The sequence below is a fragment of the Motacilla alba genome, chromosome 1, assembly GCF_015832195.1.
Source record: "Motacilla alba alba isolate MOTALB_02 chromosome 1, Motacilla_alba_V1.0_pri, whole genome shotgun sequence".
Lineage (NCBI taxonomy): Eukaryota > Metazoa > Chordata > Aves > Passeriformes > Motacillidae > Motacilla > Motacilla alba.
This window is the reverse complement of record NC_052016.1, coordinates 64,021,466-64,044,252: the sequence shown is the minus strand read 5'-3', so window position 1 is coordinate 64,044,252 and position 22,787 is coordinate 64,021,466. Positions and strand designations below refer to the sequence as shown.

At 39.7% G+C, this 22,787-nt stretch overlaps 1 protein-coding gene across 3 annotated transcripts in view; it reads right to left on the bottom strand.

Moving 5' to 3' along the window:
- The window catches only part of TSC22D1 (TSC22 domain family member 1), a 91,164-nt gene that overhangs the window by 27,519 nt on the left and 40,858 nt on the right, over positions 1 to 22,787 (bottom strand). The gene's annotated exons all lie outside the window — the stretch shown is intronic.

Sequence of the window (22,787 nt, the reverse complement as noted above, 5' to 3'; positions counted from 1 at the left end):
AGAAGCCATCCTGTGACCACATGCATAATGTAATGCTTGGAGAAAAGCAAAGTCACACAGATTCTTAAACTTCCCATACAGCACACTGTGCCCAAAAATAGGAATTAAAAATGCATAATGCTTGCATAACCAGAAACTCCTCACTCTCAGTGCAGAAAGGCTCAGTGTTATCAGCACCAACCTTGCCCCCAGAGAGCTCTTTATAAGAGGAATTATCTGTAACAGTCACGCTAGGACAGAAAAGCCTCCCTTGTTTATTACTGGGAACTCAAACAAGAAAGCTGTAAAGTGTAAATACAGGTCTAGACCATTCATTGTTTTTTTCACAAGCTTCATCCTATTTGGGAGTTATTCAACCACTGCAATAATTAGGGATATCTTGAGAATATCCTGCCCGAGCAAAATTTATTCTAACACACCACACTGCTGACACTGCAGACTCAGCTGAACACCACCCTGCCCTGGGAGCTTTAAAGCTTTTATTGCCTTTCCTTCCCTCGATGTTTCCTTCCTTTTGGGGTCCATAGACTTGGAGAAGCAGATGCTTCTCTGGTCAGACACAGAGCTGTCTTGCAAAGGTCAGCAAGCCCCTACTGACAACTTTGCCCCAGGAGTCTAGCTCTAAACATCTTTAAAGTTAAAAACTGAATCGAGGTGAAATTTAAATAGGAAATACCAGACCAGGCCTCTGCAGAATCAGTCTGGAAGAAAATGGAACAGTCACCATGACACATACATGCAAAAAGCAACCTTAATGCTATTAACTACTTCCATCAACCCAGTCCTCCCAAGAAACCCATATATAAGGTCAGTATAAAGCTCTGCCTAACTTACTGAGTTCATTTCACAACTGGCATGTACAAACAGAATCTGCATTCCTGTGGGCCATCACTGTCCCTTGCAGGACCCGCTCCCCACTAATCTTAACTACCTCTAGTTTGCCCAGTTGTGGATTCAGCTTCCCTTCCGACTCACACACTGGGGTCGTTTCCCCCGTGCACATTAACTCGGCACAGCTCGGAGCAGCAGAGGCCGCTCCCCGCAGGTGCCCGTGCCGCTGGGATCGGTCATTTCAGGAACGAGCAGGGCACAGCTCGGAGCAGCAGAGGCCGCTCCCCGCAGGTGCCCGTGCCGCTGGGATCGGTCATTTCAGGACACCGCGGATGGAGAGGAGGCGGCGGTGGCTCAGCCGCGCCACCTGCCGGCCGCGCCCGCGCCGCCGCTGCGAGCGCGACACGCCACCGCAGCCGCGCTCTCGCCGCCTCGCTCCGCCGTGTCCTGCTAGGCGGCCCTCCCGCCCACCCGCACAGGACGCGGCTGGGGAGGGAACCATCCCATCCCGCCCGGAGCCGTGGAGCCGCCGGCGGAACGCTCACGGCCGCCTGTAAGGCGGCACCGCCCCGCTGCGGCCGCCAGGGAGCGCTGCGGGCCCGGGCGCCGCCGCCGCAGGGCCCGGCGCAGAGACCCTCCCCGTGCGGGCCCCGAGCCGCGCTCGGCGCCACCGCACACCTGCTGCAGATAAATAACCACACATAAACCGCGAGACACGCACACTGAACTGCTCGCAGCGGTCCAGGCTCCCCCTCCTTCCTCCCTACAGAAAACGGCTTTATCTCCCGGAAAACAGCCTGAGAACAGAGGCACAACGACTCAACTTATCTGGCGTTCACCCGCAGCGATAACGGCTAAGCGCGCTGGCACAGGAATATCTGGGCTTTACACAGAGACCGGGTATATAAATAAGAGCATCAGAGCAGACAAAACCCGACTGACAGCGAAAGGCAATTCTGTGGATGTCGGTGGAACACAGCCGAATATGGGAAACCGCGGCTTGCTGGTCACATCTGTCCCCAGCCACTGTGCATCACCCTAGGCCTGGGCCACACGCCGTTTACACATCCCCACTAGCAGCCTTCTGTTCCTACAGTCCCACTGCATAGAGAGAGTGCCACGGGAAAACTCACAGGGACAGAGTCCTACCGGAATTCTGAGAAAGGGAGCCTTTACCATGGGACACGTTCCCACCAGCGACTCATTTCTGACTGCCCTGAGAAGGAGGTGCCTCCGGGACACTATATCAACCCCACTACCACTACCAGCCTCTCCCCCAGGGCATCCACCAGTCACTCACTACTATACTTTCAGGTCTAAAAAGACCTTGGAACCAAAACCTCTGTTGGTTTTTCCCTCTAACCAAATATTTAAGACTGCGCGCACATAGGAGAAGCCCAGAAAAATCTCCCTGGTGCTGCACATACAGAAAGCCAGCACAGCTTTGATTGCTGGAGCCTGCTGGTGAATGGAGGCAGAAGGAGACAGTGATCTGAATCAGACTGAGCACACCATGTTTTTCTTGGGAGAGTAACCTGCAGAACGCCACAGCAGACAGGCTGCAGTATACCATGCTTGCCAATTCAAATCAAGCTAAAGTAACACGCTCTCCTCCCGTCAGTGCTCTCATCAGCAAAAAAGCCACAGGCAAGGGTAGCAAGATACTGGTGTCACACCAGAAAATCCACACTTCATAAGAAAGGGGGAAAATGACAATTTCAATTTATGGTGGCATAATGGATAAGAGACCTATTTTTTTTTGTTTTCCTTTCCAAACACTGAATTGACTTTATATTTAAGAAACATCCTCTTTTCCCCCACTGTAAAGCCATTGTCATTTCTCAGACTGAAGCAATCCTTTTATCAATCGGATTACCAGACTTCCTCTTATGTTTTCCTGAAAACTCCCCTAAATTTAGTCCTTTCTATTGCTAGGAGGTCATTAGCCAGTCCACAAAAAATGCATGCCCACAGCATTGCAGCTTTACTGAGAACGGACTCTTATCCTTTGGGCCAGCCTCACAGCATATGACAGGAAATAAAAACAATCCAAAGAGTTGTTTTAGCAGAAGCTGCCAAAGGGTCATCGCACTCTCACCTCCAACCCAGTCCAACTTTGGTAGCTGGTGGTTACCTGTGAGCAAACACTAAATCAGTGAGATGCTGTGCACTCAATTCCTGCCACTGTTCCCAGGGATACCACAAGAAACAAGCCCTTGCTGAACCTAGATTTAAGAAAATACACACAAGTGTGGGTATGTACACAGTGCAAACAAGTGAGGCTTTATTTCAGAACACAGATTTTAGAGTCTTAATATTCAAGTTTTACTGCTAGAGTACATTTAAAAATCGGGTTTTATGGGGTTTTTTTAGCATTTCTTTATGAAAAATGTGAAGCCTAAAGAGAGTGTACTCTCCCGTGCAACCATTTTCAGTGCTGGTGAACATGCAGCTTAGTGTTTTTCCTTTTTATGAACACACAAAACACTTGAAGGTATTGTTGTTTGGTTTTTTCCTTCCTTGTTTTTTTACTGTTTGTTTGTTTTAACAGAGCATCAGCCAACATGGCACAGACTTGTTCTTCAACTGCCAAAAGCATCACTAGTATAAAAGTGATGTCAGCACTGTTTTGTTAGTAACACTGGCCTTCCTTCTGAACAGGCAGAACATACACATTGCCAGGTCAAGCATTAATGGAAACTATTGTTAGTTTTCTTAGCCCAGCAGCGTGAAAGCTTGTAAGACAAAACAACATCATCACAAAAATCTGGATTCACCTCAAACAATCACTCCAACTCACATGAAGATCCATATGTTCAGAAACTCAAGTGACTGAAGAAACCGCAAAGGTAAACACAAAAAAAAAAGGGATCAAGCCTTGATTTTTTTGCACTCCTCCACTTCACCTTCTCCCTCACTGACTTACCTACACCTGCACAGGAACATAGTATTTCACAGAAAAAGATGTGCCTGCAATATTGTGAACTCAATGAAAAACAGGTACTTTATGTAACCCACTCTTCCAAATTTAGTATTGAATTAACTGTCATAACAGGATTTGATACAAGAGTCTGAATCTTTTGTTACTGTGCCAACCTGGAGTTTTGTCTACTATGGTAGTTTCAATACAGCACGTAGACTCCACAAGTCATCTGATCAAACCCAAATGTATACTTTTAAATTATCAAAGCAATGTTTTATTCAATTATTTCACTGAATCATCTTAGCTTTCCTGAAGTAGTCAAGTTCTTTCTACTCTCTACTTCACAAAAAAGTGAGGCAAGCTGTGAGTTTTCTTCATGAGAAAAATCTCTGAAAATGGACCTTTGCCAGGATGCCCAGGGAAGAATACTGATGGGCAATTCTTATTTGACCAAATGTCTCTTATTATAGGTTTAACAAGTCAAAGAATTGAAAGTTTCTGCCTTCAACATATGGGAACAAATAATAACACTGCAAGTCCAATAAAATTAAAAAGGAATGAAAATAAGTAGATAAAATGTAAGACTTCAAAACCACTTAGTTAAGTATAATACAGGTGTTACCAACCACAAAATAACAGAAAAGAAAATTAGACTGGAAGGGTCCTTTGGCTTCCATCTTGTCCAACCTCCTGCTCAAATGAAGGTGAGCTTCAAAATTACATGAGGCTGCCTTCTGAAGCAATGGTACACGAATAGACAGAGCCCAAAGCTGCTGAGCATTACCATCCTGACAGACCACCACAAGCTGGAAGGTGCCATCCAAAAGACTCAGCTTCAGGAATGCTGAAGAGCAGTGAACAGAAATGGCACAAACTTCATCTGGACCTTGCAATTCAGACCAGCAAAAGCCACACATCTGTGATCCCCCCCACCCTCAACTAAAACAACACAAGTTATTTTCTGGAACAGCAAAAAGGAAAAGAATAGAGTATCCAAAGAATGAGTAATCAATTTCCAAAATATTACAGCTCTAGGATATGAGAACCAGGAAAAACTGTATGGCTCATCAAAAGTACAGTTACAAAAGTACAGCAGGCAACTCATCAGACCATACCTTATATTAAGCTGTGTTCAAAAAATTACTTCAGCTATTTGGTTTCTGCACTCCTGGTTGGAGAGCAAACCAGAATTTCAGCAGTAACCTTTAGTATGTCATATTTATTTTCTTGTGACAGTTTAAGGTAAGAGAGCACACTAGCCTGAAAAATAAAAAGTATAACTCTCCTCCCTCATGGATGTTTTTAAGGTCTCATACCCTCAGACTTCTACTGGCAAAGGTGATTAAGGCAACAGCCAAAGACAGCAAGAAACTCAGTACATGAAACCTTTTCATAAATGCCCAAATTGCATTTGAACTAGGGCAGGAGGGGTATCAAAGGCAGAAATGACAGCAAAAACGCCACCAAACACATCACACAGAAGGCAACAGGTTTTGTAGTACTGTCCTAGATGAAGCCTCGCTCTCTTGCCTTGCAAATGTAAATAGAGCTAGGTCCTAGCTCTGAAGCACCCTGAAACCTCAGGAATTCAACACAGTAACTGTACCAGTAGATTGTGCTAATTAGATCCAATTACATATTTAAAAACAAGTCACAAACAGTTATGTTGTAATTAGGTATGATATCATGATCCAGGCTGCAGACAGCATTGAAATAAGGCCGTGTCCAAACTGACAAGAGATGCTATCGAAAAAATAACCCCAGAGACTGATCCAAAACATTCATGCCAAGTACAATTCATTTAAAAAATGCCACATCTGTAATACATACATATATATAATATCACAAAAAACCACTTAAAACAAAGGCAAGGATTAGATACTTTGGTCTTAAGTTAAAAACACGCCTATGAATCTGCACATGTTTTAAATGCTGTGGTGCTGTTCTGTAATACTCAAATGACTAGCTTCACAAAGCTCATCATCTGTGTAGCTTGGGACTGCTTTCTAATTTATCACTCTGAACTGCTGTTTCAGTCCAAGTGTTTAGATGAATGCTGCCTGAATTAAACCACTATTAGCAGTTTGTTAAAGTTCAAAGATATATATTTAATTAGTAACTCAGTGGGTACGGCTGCGTACAATCACAAGTCAAAAGCAAAAAAAAGCATAAAATAAGGACAGAAACATTAGAGATGTAGAAATCAACACTGCTATTGCTACAAGAGAAAAAAAAAAGCAAGCAGGTTACATGAAGACTGTAAGTGAACTGGAGATGTATCTTAGCCTTACATCATCCCATTTAACATTATTCTCAAGATGTCTGTGTTACATAAGTACAATAGTAAGTGATTTTGAAGCCCATTAAGACCAGTTACTTTTTTTCTGCACTCACTGCCAATACTAAACACACCTTTCTATACTACAGCTTCCAACAGTTAAAAACTGATATTTTTCGTGTTCCAAAAGCTTGATGGTCACAAAGTTATGATGGAATTTTCCTTTTTTTTTTTTTTTTTTCCCCAGAAGTTGTACTCTAGACTGAGCTCTAACAGCAAGGTTAGACATGCTGGAAATGTTTGCAATACATGTTTGCTGAGGTTAAGAATAGCCCAAAGATAAGCAGTTGCCTAAACTTGGCAGTTATGAACTGGGACTCTACACAGGCACAAAACATTCTTCTGATGCTCAGACTCATTTGTTCTCAAACACTGACTGTCCTGGCTCCAAAGCCATACAAAAGTTTAATGAGGTGACAATCCCCTGCTGTCAAAAAGTTTTGAGAGATTCAGGTCACAGGGAAAAAAAAAAAAAAAAAAAGGAACAAACCATGGGTAATTTGACACAACAGGAACTCACTGAAGAGAATTAGATAATAGGTGCTGGGACTTGGGTTTTTCCCATCGTCAAGATAAAAATCTTATTTTCTTCCCAACACTAAATGAGAAGCTCACACTTGGTATCAGAAAATGTGTGTATATTTGATCTCTGAATCTTGGGGAGAATTTAAAGAAAACCTCTGATAAAACATTCTTTTCAGGGGAGTCACAGTCATTTCTTCCCCAAAGCTTTCAGAAACCTGAAACATCTTAAGGTAGTCTTACCTTTATATGCATCCACGTAAAACTAAACTTGAAGGAGTAGGCTAGTGCAGAAGGGAGAGTTAACAAAGCATGTAATGTTATCCATGGCAATTAAGTCTGCCTTTCATCAGCAATACTGCCATATTAAATCTGCCTTCATTAACAGCATAGAATTTCCCGTATTTGTCAGAATTATAAATTTTGCAAACTTAGCATTATTTGATCTCACATGCATTCTGCACAATTTCTCCTGAAGCCACCATCTTCAGTGGCTTCACATACTGAAAAAATAAAGTCATAGCAGCAATAATTCTCCCAGTCCCTAAAACACAGCCATCTTGTCGTCTACAGTGAAACATGTTTTTTAGGTTTGTGGGTTTTTTTTTTTAAATATTCCACTTTGGAAAATAAAGACTATTGAATGCCTTGTTTTATACCAGTAGAGCCCATCAGACTCACTATTTCAATTTAAATTTTGATTGAATAACACTCATAAAGACCTTGAATTCAGACACACTAACAGTAACTTCAGTAAATTGTACCTGCCCGCTCTGGGTTAATTTTATTTAACACCAGTTAGCATAACATGTAAGGGTCCATTAAGTTCAAATGATGCCCTAATAGGAAGCTACACTGAATCATTTTTCAGCCAATTTTAACTCAACAAAACTTTTCCCTAAAACTGGCCATCAGTTTCTGAAAACAGATAAGGCACAATTATGGACAGATTCTTCATCTAAATTAATCAGACGTTAAAATATTTCATATTCTTTCTTTTCATCACAGATTCTTACTAGGAAGTACCCAGATCTCCATCCATTTTAAAAGCAAAACCAGAAACAATGGTATTTTGGTCCCTGAAAATGTAAGAGATGTCTACATTCAGTAAAACAGCACTGCTTCACAACAGCGTGCAGAACCATTGCAACGTCATTACATTTCACAATCACTAAGAAAATGGAATTTCCAGATTAAAAAAAATGATAGGCACAACAATCTGGATATTTCCTCATCACATGTAATGGACAAAAATTATATGATAACAATTTAGACTCAAACTTTACATCAGTAACCATCCCCTTGTCTGTGTACAGAAGTCAGCTTTTTCATTCTTCTCTAAAATAGCTTTGTCCCAGAATTAGCTTTCCATGGAAGGTTCCCCTACCTATTAAAGCATACTACCACTATAAGCACTTACTGGAAATAAAGTGTTAAATAAATTGTGAAGACTTAAGGGAAGATTTGTTTTCTTCCTCGGATTGTCTCTCAAACGAGCCATAATCAACAGTATGATCCTCAAATATTAGCTAATAAAAATGCTAACAGAAGCCACCAAAATTAAGAAAAAAAACTTACCAAACAGGAAAAATAAATCTTCAAAATATTCAAACCACAACACAGGAAAGCATCATAAACACACACAAAAAATATATATATCGCTTGAAAAATCTCATAATATTTTTATTCCTTTCATACCATAAAGGACATAGAAAAAGAGAACTTTATCTTCTCTCCCCTCCATGTCATGGGAAAGAAGTTTTATGTTTTCATCTTTGTAATTACTACTTTTTATCTTTTGTGAACTACAGTCACCTATTTCCAGCTGAAACCAATGCATTTATTATTAACTTAAGCAAGGAGGATTTGGACTTGAAGTCATTAAGGATTTCAGAAATATAGGTTGGATGATCTATAATTAGCATTCCTGATGATTTAAACATGGTTTGATGATTACTAAATTCATCATCTTTAAATAAACACTTCTGACTCAGCATCAGCAAAATAGAGACATTTTCATCAACTAATTTAGCCTAAGACTTTTTGGCAAACAAGAATAGGAAAGAACCAATAGCTTTATAAGATCAGTGAAGGCAGGAATAGACATGCAACTATGTTAACAAGTAGAAGGGAAAATATTATCATGAAACTGAATCCAGAATCACTGCAGACATTTGTTCCCATACCCCAGTGTTTTGCATTTTAAAGTGACTAATCAGAAAGCAGACACTACATAGACAAGAAAAAAGTCCTTATCTAAGTATTCAGGTAAGTGACCTACCCTTTTTTAATTATGATTAAATACTAACACACGTTAGAAGACAAGCTGTATCTTGTAGAAGCTCACAGAACATAATATGGAAAACATTTATTTCAGTACTTAGTGGTCAAAGAGGATGAAGCTAATGACTTCTGAATCAAAGTTTTAATCCTATAACGGAGCCACAGTATTCAGTTGCTAGTGACTTCTCAGGAAGTCACCTGCTAAGAGAGCCAGGAAATGAAACAAAAGCACCGTGGACCCATAGTGGAGGAATGTACAAAGGCTGAAAGAACATGTGCCCATTATAATCCTCAGCAAACAAACAAAAACCAAAATCAGGCACCACAATTATTTCATCAGTTCTTTGTTGTCCAGAACTCAGACCTTCCCACAGCTCTCGAAGATCTGACCCATATTTAACAGCCAGAGCCAGAACATTACACGTTATCCGAACTGCAAAATCTTGTTTCCAATACACTGGTGTCACACAAGGCTGAATGTCAGTCTTTCTAAACTCTCACACAATGATCTGTTCAAGGATAAATATAATCCTTGACACTAGATAACTGATAATACACAGACCTCCAATAATTAATTGCAGTAGAACACGAATCATTTTGTGTATCAGGTCTTAAACTCTGTTTTGCCTGCAGACTCCTTCGAAACTTGGTTTGCATAACATGTTCTTTCAGAAATATTCCTCTGCTGAAATTAGTATCTGTTTGTTTGGCTTTTTTACTTAAAGATAAGGCACTTCTAGTTTTCAAAAACTCATCTAAATTCTTTTATTTTAAGTTCAGCAGAGGACCCTTCCTTCCATCTTCATGATGCAGACATTCCAACCCACATATTTTGAATGAACTCATTCTTTCCAGATTCAGCAACTCCCTCAGCTTTTATATATTGCATTAACTTACTCCACATTAAGATATCAGAGACCTTTAACTACTTCAACTCTCTTTTCTACTGTGTTACATCAGTCTTCAGCCACTGGGTTACATCCCAAACAGCACAAGCCATTCTGATTTTTTACCAGTATGTACTTTGTATGAAGCAAACCATTCCTCATTTTCCCCCTACATCAGCTGCTTTAAAAGAGATGAGACATTAGGATGATGCCAAATGTCTCTTTAGAGGTCTGAGCTCATTTTAAGAACAAAATAAATAAAAAAGGGGACAGGTGTATCAGGGTACAAGAATATTTCTGAATATACTAGCAACCTATTTACACAGTGCCTGTGACATTTTGAAACAGACTTGCAGCACAATATCTGAAGCTTCACAGAGCACAACAACATCAAATGTTTATTCTTATGATTGCTTCAAGGAGCTTTTCAGCTTTTCAGTTTTCCTGGTTTTCTGTATCAAGGTTGAGGAGGTGGGGTTTTTTTGGTTTTTTGTTTGTTTGTTTGTGTTTGTTTGTTTGTTTTTTTACTGATAGCTATTTCCTCCAGCCAAGCAGGCGGCTGAGAGAATTCACCAAAGTACTTTTTAAAACTTGCCAACTTACATAAGTTTAGATGATATTACTAAGTAACAGCTTAAGTATCTAGAGGGTTTTATGAATGATAGCTTCCCTTCAGATGAAGTTTCTTATATCATTCCAAAGAAACTTATTGTAGGCTTAATACGATTTGCAACCTCTGCTAAATAAAAATAGAAAACTATCCCAGAAAAGGGAGATACTTAAATATGTGCTGCTTGTATGGATTTTGCTTTAGGGTACACATGCATAGAAAAGGTTTCAAGGTCAGATCTAGGACCCATAGAAAAGGTTTCAAGGTCAGATCTGAATTTGTCTGAGCTGCCTAAAACAAAGTGCAACAGTAATAAATAAATGACAACATACTACCAAAAAGATTTCATTTACAGTCTGAAAAGTAGAGATCTAGCAGGGGAACAATGCTGTCCAACACCATATGACATACTTAAAAGCTGTATTTTAAACCACATTTTATATTCTAAATTGTATATCTGTTCTAAATTACTTATAAATGGTGTATGCTCAGACTTCTGACTTTGTGTAAGCCCCAGCATCTGTAAGTCTTTACATTGAAATTATTTCCCATTATACTAAAATTTCTCTTATGTGTTTGACCAGCACAGTATATTTGAAAACTGGAATCAGTATCTCCTGAAGTAAATTATCTCAGATGATCATTTTGAGTTTTGATAAGGAGAGGTTTCTCAAAGAGCCTCAGCACCTTTTCTCAGACCCACAGCCCTTGAGTAGCAGCTACCGAATCCAGCAGCCCAACAGAGGCGCCACAGCCCCAGCTCCCCACCCCAAGGTCTGGCCTGGCAGTGAGGCTGAGCACAGTTCCCCACAGGCACACACAAAACACGTGCACAGCACACACACGTCTGGCAACACAGGTCACTGCAAACTCAGCACTTTGGTAAATAGAGCCGGCACCAACATCCTCTTCCCGCTCCTCGCTGCTGGGGTGAAAGTCCATCAAGAGACAACGTACACATGTGCACAGCACTCAGAGAATAACCGGCCCTGTACCTGGCCTTGGGCTCGCTCGCCAGCAGCCTGGGTCTGCCCAGCTAGCAGCACAGGGCACACCAGTCCCATGGCCCCACTCCAGGTGCTGGTACTGAGACCCCCCCACAAACAGACAGATGCTCATTACAGAGCCCTCTGGGATGTGGCCCTGGACCCTCTCTACCCAGCAGCTGGCCCCCAGAGGCTCCCGTTACTTCATGCACAAATACGCACACTAACGGGGGTCTCAGCCAGACCCCAGAGTCTCTGCAGCACTTGGCCTGGGCTCCCAGCTCCTGCAGCTCCATCATACAGATGCACACAGTTTTTTTTCTGGACTTCATGGCCATTCCCAAGTCACCTCTCCAGCTTCATTGTCCTCAGTGATCACACCCCCTTCACCTGACCCGGCCACGTGGGCCCGTGACCCACGGTCAGACTCGAGCTGCTGGCAGTGAGATCCCCTAAAGGCACACACACAGTATTGAGCCCCTCACACAATCAAACAATTAGAGTTTAATGAGACTGCACTGATGAGGCCAGGGCATGGCCTCACAAACATCCTGACCAGCCACCTGCTTACACACAAGCAGCTCCCTTTGCTCCTCTATTTTACCCATGATTCATTCCCCACAAAGTCACCAATCCCTCCTTTCCCCAGCCTTGTCCTTTCCCCAGACATCCCATTCTGAGCTGGGTACAATTCCAGAATGTTCTTACCTGCATCTACCCCTTTCCAGTCTGCAAGCTGACCTCCGTTAACTCAAGTGTCTGCCACCAGGTCCCCAAGGGCTGATAATCTCCCGTGACAGCCCTGGCAGGAGCCAGGTCAGGGGGCTCATTTCTCTGACGAGGTTACCGGGTTCCCCCACCCGCTGCTGTGCCTCAGGGCTTTGCTGTGCACACGGAGACAAGCCATTTAATCACATAACCTATCACCCTTAGCATTTCCAGGCTGAACATCCAAAGCCTTTACAAGAGTATTTATCAAAGCCATGAAAATAACATTTCAAAGTTCAAAGCTAGTGTATTTGGAAAATTATCGTGTTCACCACTTGTTTCAAGTTGTGGGGGTTTAGATTAAAAAACACAGGCATATAATTTATCAAATTTACTTATTCAAGTTGTTGCTCTTAAGTGTCAGGGGCTGGCTCATGTGTAATCCTAATAAACATTTTCCAACAGTTATCAGGACACTTAAGTAATACAAAAAGCACCACATACCTTGTTGACCATATCGTATTATATTTGCTTTATAAACACTCATGACTGTTAATGTTATTGCTAAGCAACTGGATGATCTCCCATACAGTATTTGCATAGCACTGTCTATCAGCAAATAAATGACTTTCAACTCTTTTAGTTCACAATTCACAGAATTACACACCTAACTAACACTGAACAGGTTTTTTAAAACTTATGATATATTATCCAAATCACTGGATGACAAAAACTCATTCGCCACCAGTATTTAAGAAATTTGAACTGTAAAGAGATTAAAAAATATGGGAGGCTTGGGTTGTATAGGAGATAAGAGGAAAGCTGAAGTTTTAATTAGACAGCAGCTCAGCAAGGCAGAACTAGAACTGCAGACATCATCTGGAATTCATGAAACACCATTTTATGCTTAGAAGGTGAGAGAACTCATCACTTTTTACCTAGTGGTTACAGTAGCTGCAAAATGCAAATCTGTTCATGTACAGAAAAAGAGAGTTAGTCAGAAGAAAAAGAATTAATTAGAAAATGGAAGAGGAACAGACAAAGAGGAAGCGGGGCTGGGTTTTTATGTTACGAGTAAAAAGCTGTCCCCTTCCACTCCCTCCTACATATTGCCTTCTCCAGTAAGCCTGTGCTCTCCTTCACCAGTACCAGAGTGATAGCTCTTTCAGATTATTCTTCCTATCCATTTTCTCTGAAAAGCACATGTTTTATTTGAATCAAAACCTCACTATTTCCGAACTATTTGACCTCAGTGACATAATGTACAGTCTCGCAAAAAAGCTACTATTACTGATTACTTCTAACATCCCATTTCCCAAGTCTCACTGTTACATGGCTCGTTGCCTTGTGCAAAACATTCTGCAGAAATTCACATTCTGAGGGAGCAATGAGCTTGGACAGACAAGCTGAGGGAGGAAGCATGGCTGGGCAAGCCCACTAAGGGCGAGCAAAACAGGGAGCAAGTTTGTAAAAGCTGAACTTCAGTGAGGGGCTCTGAAAATCTGACTGAATAAACAAAACACACTCTCAACACTGCAGTGATGAGCTGAAACTCTGTCTGTCACTGCTGTGGAAAGGTCAAGCATATAGCAAGTCAGCATATAGTTTTACATGCCCCATTCTTCCATGCAGAAGCATCATCTCACTTCAATGGTGTAAGCAGCCACATACCAGCTGAACAGCAGCAGGAGCAGCTCACATATTTCCATTTGTCAGGTCAAAACAGTGGGTAATTTTACAACTACTCCACAAGAGACACATTAAAATAGACAGATGAATGACAGGAATTTGGAGCAGTGGGAATGACTACAAAAATTCTGATTACCAAGTGTCTAGAATTGAATGCTCTACTAGCTAGAGAATCATCCAAATATTAGTTAGGCAGGTTTTCTAAACATGGAGCTCCAAAAAAGTCTATGGCCACCCACACAGCCATATGCTTAGGTTATACCAGACATTCCTAACTAACTGCCTTATTTTTTGCTTTGATCTTTCCCTCATGATTATTAATTTCCCACCTGTACTCTTACCAGGGAAGCTGTAGCATCACTGTTTGCAGCCTAAAGCTCAACACAGACATAAGCGCAAGAAACCTCACCCAAGAGGATAACAGATTTAAGCTGCTTTTGCAAAAACATTGACCTCTTGGGAAGGTTTGGGAAGGTCCTAGGACAGAGAATCTCCTTTCTATATTAAACATGAGAGAGGAAGTTTCAGTTTGCTTGCTAAGTCAACAATAAAACAGCTGGAGCAGAGGGAGGAAGAAGTGACAAGAACCATGTCCTACCCACCAAGTTGAAGTGGGCTGCCAAAACAGAAGAATTTTACTACCTTTTTAAAAAAGGAAAAAACTTCCAGGGCAATGCTCTTAAATTTTTGGCTATCAGCAATAATCAGAAGCAGAAAGAGTAAGGCTGAAGAGAAAGGACAAATCCCTACCTCTCCAGCCCTACAATGTCTACTTAACATGCACTGCACATTAACAAAAACACATTCCAAGCAGAATAATAGCTTCTTCAGGTTAAATACTTTTATAAAACAGTACACATTTAATATGTATATAATGGCATTACCTGGCATCAAACAGATCTGAAGTCTCTGTGGATAATGGACTATACATCAATTCTGTTTCCAGGTTAAAATGTAAGATATTCTAGAGACTACTACTTTGAATATTTGAATCTTTTTCCAGGGAGAGTCAGAAGGAAGTGATACAAGACAGGCAGAAGCTTTTAGGTACATTATATATGCTTACTCAGATTAACAGTCATGGGGTTTTAAATCATATCATAAACCTACATTATATTTCAATACAACAATAAAAGAGAATGGAAACAAAGCTCCCACCATCAGTGTCAATGGAGAACTACTCATATACTGATAGGATACCTTTAGAATTTGAATGTGATAGCATCAAATTTGTACGACTTTAATGCCATTATCAAAATAACAAGTTGGACCAAAATTAATGCTAAGTCCTGACACATCCAATTATGCTGAAACTTGAGTATCACTATGATAACATGAAGGCATGAGAAGAGGCCTTTCATGAAATTATCTTTTGATAGATGCAGTAGTTATGCATGGCCTAAAATCCTCAGAGGGAAATATTACTGAAAAAAGAGAATGTTATCAATTTCTGTGATGATGATGATCAGAGAAACACAAACTTTAAAACTGTCAAACTGCTGAGATTTCAGCACTCAGATTACAGAGGAAATGACTGACCACCAAGAGTCTGTTACATCAGCATTTTTTAATTACTCTTCCTGCAGACTCTCCTTTCATGTAAAATCATGAGTATGGTATTTGGTTCAAAGTATATGTATGATGGAAGGAAAAAAAAGTCTTTATGGCTCAGAGGCCATTTCCTATACTGACTTACACTTTCAATCCTACTTTAAAAGGCCGTCAGCAAGACAGCAGTAGATTTCTTCAGTAAATTGTGATTCCTTTGTTGTAACAACTAACCTGTTAAGAACTTTTAGTTGGTCCACATAATATCAGAATAAGCTTTAGGAAAAGGACTGGTCAAACCCAAGAACTCCAGGCTCAGATCTGTGTTAGCACAATTCAAAAGTCACAACCAAGCTGTGTAACGTCGCATAACTGCATGAGGAGAAATCATTTATTTCTGCATGTGAAGCACCATCTGCAAGCAATAAACTTATCTTATTCTGGCATCCAGAAACATGACTAATGGCCTTTCACACAAAAGATACACAGCTGGAAAGGGTGCCAAGATAAACCTGGAGTACTTGTGTTTATTGTACAAAGTCTTACACAATTGTTAAGAGTTCCCAGGACCTCTTAGCCTCTCCTGAAGTCTGTGTCTTCTCCCTACACACACCCCAACTACAACATCTATTCTAACATGCTGTAACAAATAGCTTTAGTATAATCCAAAATCTGTTATTATGCCCCAGATCTCCAGGTGAGATGTTAGAACAGACCCAGTTAACAGCACAAGCAGGACTGCTCAACACAGCATCTGGGGAAAAAGCACTCCCTATGCACTGCCAACCTTCCAAGCAACAGCAACACTAATTAGGCACATGGTTAGAGTCAGAAGGTACCCCATAATTTGCAAGGCATACAACAGGCGACTGGGTCATCCAGAAATGCCAGCATGTCCTTCAAGGGTACATCAACTCACAACAGCATAAATCAAAAGGAGTCCTAAGAGGTTAAGATGCCACAAGTTGGTAACAGTGTTGGATGGTATCTGTCTATCCATAAGCACCACAGTATATCCACAAAAATTCAGCAGCCACCTCTCAAGGAGGCTGCCCTGCAGTAACAGGTCCTCTGTTAAAGCCATACGGAATTCTTATGTCTTCCCCACAGAGCATTCAATGATCCTTGGGGGTTACTTCCTACTTGGAACATTCTACAATTCCATGAAATTAAGAGTGGTATTAATGAATCCTCTTGAATTCTTCGATGAATATAAGATCTTTTTATGAAAAATCTTTGTACAGATGGCCTCAGGACTGAAGAGAAGATTTCTCAAAAGAGAAATCTTTAGTTCATGCTCTTCAGCATTTGAAACTACTTCTAAAGCATATGGATTTAAATTTATTTTCCCCTCTAGTGGGACTTTTGGTCCTAATCTTATACACCATTAAGGTTGTAGCTGAGAAATACTCAAAGTCCACCATATCTGAAGTTTAGAAAGCATAGAAAAAATAGATTGTAGGTCATGTTATTTCAGTACCATCTAGAGGAAATGACTCCCACCTTCCTCAAGCCCTAGCCCACTTTATTTCAAGTTTCACTGAACTAGCACTCAGGTACTAAACCACAGGAGTGGCAAAGCCACCTCTTGCCTAGTAAATCTAGCGTTGTTTTATAAAACAGGAAAATCCCTTCTAAAAACCACATTTACAGAGTGAGGCTTAAATAAACTCATTTAAAACCTTCCTCTTTAAACAAGTTAGTAACATACCTGTTGTTCAATACTGCAACAGCCACCATGAGCAAGCAAGTTCAGCAACTTGATTTCTGTGAATGCCACAGTTTAAGACTGGGAACTAAAACCACAAAAAACTTCAAATGGTTTAGAAATCCACACTGCTTACATAAGCTATCTCTTTAACTTGTAATGCACATCAGTGACCACCAAAACCACATTAATACTTTATTTAAAAATGAAAGAATTAACTGACTTAATGCCTTGTTAATCAGTCTGTGCTCAGTATTTAAACCTCAACACCCTTACAGGTCAAGAGCATTCAGGTCAAGTCAAAAAATCACCACATAGGAGTAACAGATGGCAAAAAAAGCTTCGACAGCCCTATGAAGTGACAGAGGGACACCACTGCTGCACAGGGTGATCATTGCTTCTTGTGGGGACAAACCCCTTTGATAAAACATTAGTGCTGAATCATCAAAAACTAGATAATTGCAGTATAACAACACTGCTTTGAAAAGCTGGGGGAAAGTTACTTTAAAGCCCTTAGTACTTAATTAGTAGAGGCTGGGTTTGATAGTCTTTAAGAACAAATGGAAGAAATAAAAATTCTAAATTCCCAAAGCTGTTTACAACAATTATATTCCCCACCAACTTGCTCTAGCTGTAAAAATAGACATAGCTATGGATCTGTTTATATACAGACATATAATCCCATTTCCACAGACAAAATAGATCCAACACTCCAACTTACTCTTACAAGCTGCAGGAGCTTGGAGTTGACACAAATTCATTTTTTAAATTTACTAAGCACTTAAAAAGATACCAAAAGTAATGGGTTTGGAGCTGAAGAAAACAATATCCTCTCTCACTAAATGACCTGACTTTAAAAGTAATCATCTGCATCTTTAACCCAACCTCCTTATGACCACTGGAATTGCTTCTCCCAGAATACTCAGAGAACTCATTATCTTAGTGTGGTTTTTTTTGCAGGCAGTCAGGTTAGCTGCTTTAGTTTGAGCTTCTTGGGGTTTAGCTTTCATTTTAAAGGTCAGTATGAATGCATAGTGCCATGAAGCAGTTCTTTAATAAGATATCTGTATTTAATTGACCACTGCTATATACAAGAGCACAATGTTTATTAAAAAACCACCAAAAATATATACCTAGTTCCCACATCTGTAAGAATGTTTTCATTTAGCAAAAAACTAACAAACTCACAGGTGAAGCTGTCACTAACAGCACAGTAAAAAAACAACACATAAACATTCAAATATTTAACAAAAAAAATCTTCCTACTGTCTTTAGATGAAGACACTACTACAAACATAGTCAAAAAAAAAAAAAGATAAGGTTAGTGTGCTAAGTAAGACAGCAACTAGGCAACAAGGGCAGAGGGCTTATTAAAAAATGACAGCCTTCACTAACAAAGCTTCACACCGTTCACAGGTACAAATTATTCCTTTCTAAAACACCCCAAACTGTGAGGAAAAAAACCCAACAGGGTGCAGTTCCCAGTCTCTGAAGGTAATTATTTTTATGTCATGTTAAGAAGAGATATTGTATCACATATTATACCATACTTTATACTACAGGTCCAAAAACTCTACCTTAGGGGGATTTCTACATTTCTACCATAGCAAAATCCTTGTATGACAGACAGTATGTTTAAGTCAGAATTTTGAGGGAACAATCTTTAACTTTAGCTGCAAATGAGGAATTTACATTAATTTGGGGTGTAAATAAAATCCCTTGCCTTATAAAACAAATTAGTTTTGTTTGTACTGAGACACTATCCAATGGTCTCATGTAATAAGCAAAGTCTCCTTGGCATAGAGAGAAAAAGGAGAAAATAATTACATCTTGAATTTTATACAGACTAAGCTGAAGTTCAGGTTTGAGGGAGTAGGTGGAAAAAGCATTTATATCTGTTACAGTCACTGTAATTTTAGGGTGAAAGGTAAATTCCTATATTTGGATACAGGGTGAGGCTTTATTGATATTAATGTACTTTGCAAATGAAGAAATGGATCATATTGAAAGCAATGAATTTTCCAGGTTTATCTAACCTGCATGGATTCTCTGAATGGTGGATGGAGTTTGCTAAGTAAATAAACCTCTTAATTGTGTTAGAAATTAATAAGCAAACACAGGAGCAAAGAAGGGGGAATAAATACAGGGCTTTAGCAGATTTATTGTATTTTCTTTTGGGTAGTGCAGAAAAAAAAAATTATTCAGGCAACAAGAATACCTGTCTCACAGAAAGCCAGTCACTACATGATTTATTCCAGTGAAGTCCGCATAAAAACAAAATTCCAAAAAGTAGCAACCTGAGAATAAGTGAATGTCATAAGTCAATCAAACTGATGAGACTATTCACTAAACCAAAGGATTACACAATGTGGTTCTCAAACATCTCCAATCTAATTCTGCATTCTGTGCTAAAAACCAAATGGGAACAGCTAGTCAAGCCATAACATCTTGCATATACTTTGGTATTCACAGAACGGCAGAGAGGAGAATTTCTTTAGGAAAAATGTACACAGATTCAAAAAAGCAGGCCAGATTTTGAAACAGCAGGCGCTTAAGGAAGGACACAAAACAGATGGCAGTTCAGGGTGACAAAATGTGGCAATACAAACCATTCACTGCTTAAGAGCAATGGCAAGCGAGGATCCGAGATTTATCTCATCCATTCATATGTGGTGCTAAAGGCTGAAGAAAAATGCTGAACTGGCAAATTTGTATAGAATGAGCAAGGAGCACAGACAGCCTTTTGTATCATTATCACACTATCATCAAAATTACAGTTTTTAAAAAGTCTTTGAAGGAGGCAGAAAATTAATCTGAAACAGTAACTTGAGTTCAACTACAAGCAGGAATTTGGGTGTTAATGTTGCCTGGAGAGACAAGTAAAATGCCCTGTAGCTTCAGTACTGCGACACTGGAAGCACTGGTTTGACTGCTAGTACTGGAGATACAGTCAGGTCTTCCAACTAGCATGTCTTTTTGGATAATGATGTGAAGACTGACATGGGTATAGAAGTTTTTATTCTCTGAACAAATAGCATTACTGTTAATTGTTCTCATTTGCAAGCGGCTTTATTAAAAAACCCTACAGTTCCGAGACAGTTAAAAATGAAGTATCAAAGACCTGACTAGTGTACTCATTGAAAAAGGATAAATGGAAGAAATCTCCAGAACAGATGCAAGCATAGAGAAGAAAAGCTAAAAATTTATGATGAAATTTAGGACTAATACAAGGGAACAGATACTTTCTTTTGATGTATAACATATTCTCGTTTCTATCACCACTCTTAACTTATTAGGAAAGAAACTAATGTAAGTTCTTTCTTTGAATATCCTTACTCCTGTATTCTCATCAATTTTTTAACCTGTTCCTTATTTCAAGCAGCTGCAAGTGTTGCAGCTGCCAAAGATATAAAAGGTCCTAAAAAGTTACATAAGAATAAATGTACAAGTCCAGAAGCCCTTTAACTCATCCCTGCTTTCTTCCCCTTAAAAAAAGCTGCAGCATTAACTCAGGTTTCAGACACCACTAGGTGATAAACACAACTAGTGCCCGAGGCATAATAAAGCTTCAAATCAGCACTTATACTCTATTATATACCAGAGAACCTAGCCACACAAGCTATAATTCTGTCAGTCCAGACTTTTCTATTGTTACCTATAGGGGGAAAAACTACTTAGCTGCTTCAAGTGATTTTCTTTTAAGTCTACTGCCTGTTAAGGGAGAGTTTCTACATTAGCTAGCTGCTTGTGGGTCCAGTCCCTGTGCTGTTCCAGTATCCAACTAAGCTTCAATTTCACTGTAATCCTGAAGTCACCAAGGAACATTCCATCTGTACATAGCAGCTGTGCTGATGTCAGCTGTTCTTCATTTACTCTTACACACTTCCGTCTGATTTCATCTCTCCATTGTTTATATATGCACACAAAGATTTTGCAAATCAATTTTTCATGCTTTCTTATCTAATACAAAGCACTACCAGAGACCAGGAAACCATTTTAAAAAATAGTTCAAATTTTACTATTCTGAAAAATTTTAAACACATTAGCAGCAAGTATGTAGAAATTCCTGTGAAACATTCAAAGGGATAAGGACACTTTAATGTGAGCTCTAAAGTAATTCCATTCAATAATGAAACTTCAGTTTAAGTCAGGACAAAGTTAGAGTTGGGGAAAATCTATATAAATCACATTTCTATCTTTGAAGGCCAATTATGATCTCATTAAATCCATTTATAAGCATACAAATTGTTATTTATTTAAAAGTTATTTTCTTCAGAATTACAGGAGATATCTTAACCTGAATCTGGCAAGAGGAGGTCAGATACTGGTATGGTCACAATTGTTGAAGAAAACCACCAAAAGCCATACGCCTCCTTAACTGTGCAACCTCCTACAACCCTCTCTCAAGATAATATTTTATCTTGCCCCCATGAAAGTGACACCCATCTGGGCAAGGTACAATTTCTTCACTTACTGTTTTTTAACACCAGGCTAAAACCCACACATTTTCCTGACCTCCACTTCTTCGGTACATGGAAAAAACAAGAAACGTCACTTTCTCCCAGGGAGAAAGCAAAGCCACTCATGTAAGAGCAACCAAGGAAACAAAACAGTACAATACAGAACAGTTCAGGAGAACAGTAAATTTATATTTGCAAAAAAAATTAGCAAGTGATCAGGGAAGTGTCACTGTCATCAGCAAAAGAATCACAAACTTAATATGGTCTTTAAACTGACAACCCAAGTTAAATAGTAAAGCAGCAATTCCTGCAGCAACCCACCAACTCACCTCATGTTGCTGACATCAACTTACAGACCTGTCCTAGGAGCCGTGCAGCCGCCAATTCTTCTCAAAGTCCATGCAACAACAAAACTGGAATGGTTCAACCATTAGTCACCACTGCTTTCAGAAAATGCCTTTTTCCAGCTTTCAGTTAAAAACACTTTTTCTAAACTTACCCCTAAATCATACTCATTCTTTTGAGACTCAGGGATACTTTCATGTCTGATAAACCGAGGTATGAACCTACTTTCCTCAATTAAAAAAAGATCTGAAAAATATTTTTGACACTGTTACCCGCTCAAATCCCCACGTCCTGCAAACTGGACTGAAAGAATGAAATCCAACTTAAATAACACCACTGCTGAAGGAACAAGTCTGGCTTTCAGAAAATTACATAAAATTGTTCAGGTTTTGTTACCCACCTCCTTAGTGTAAAGCAAGGGGATACAATCAGCCCAGAACCTCTTTACTCCTACTTTCTTGTTTATAAAATCAAGATAATTTTCTGGTTTACAAAAATAACCCTTTTTGATACATCTCCCTTCCTGAAACTAAACTGACAAAGCATCTCTCACACAAATGACAAGTTTAGCTCTGGCTGAAGTAGCAACATCAGCAAGAATTTCCTGATCTTTACAGGGTATTTCCTCAAAGCATCCTGTAATAGAGAAAGAGCAGCAGCATAAGCCACAAAGGGTGGGCAGAAGGTAAAAAGGAGAAAGCAAAACTTTCAAGTTAAACAAGACAACTCTTCTGGGACAGGCAAAACAATGTCAAAAGCCAGGATTTTATTAACTGGCTATGAAAAAATTAGGAGGAGCTGGTATCTGGTCAAGAAGACATAAAAGATTATGTGAAGTGAGTTAGGTAGCTCAAATGCTCAAAGAAATCTTTAAGAGAATCGAAAGAGGAAAAATAAGACCATCATATGCCTGTTTTTTGAAATTCTGTTAGTACCAGGCATTAAAAAC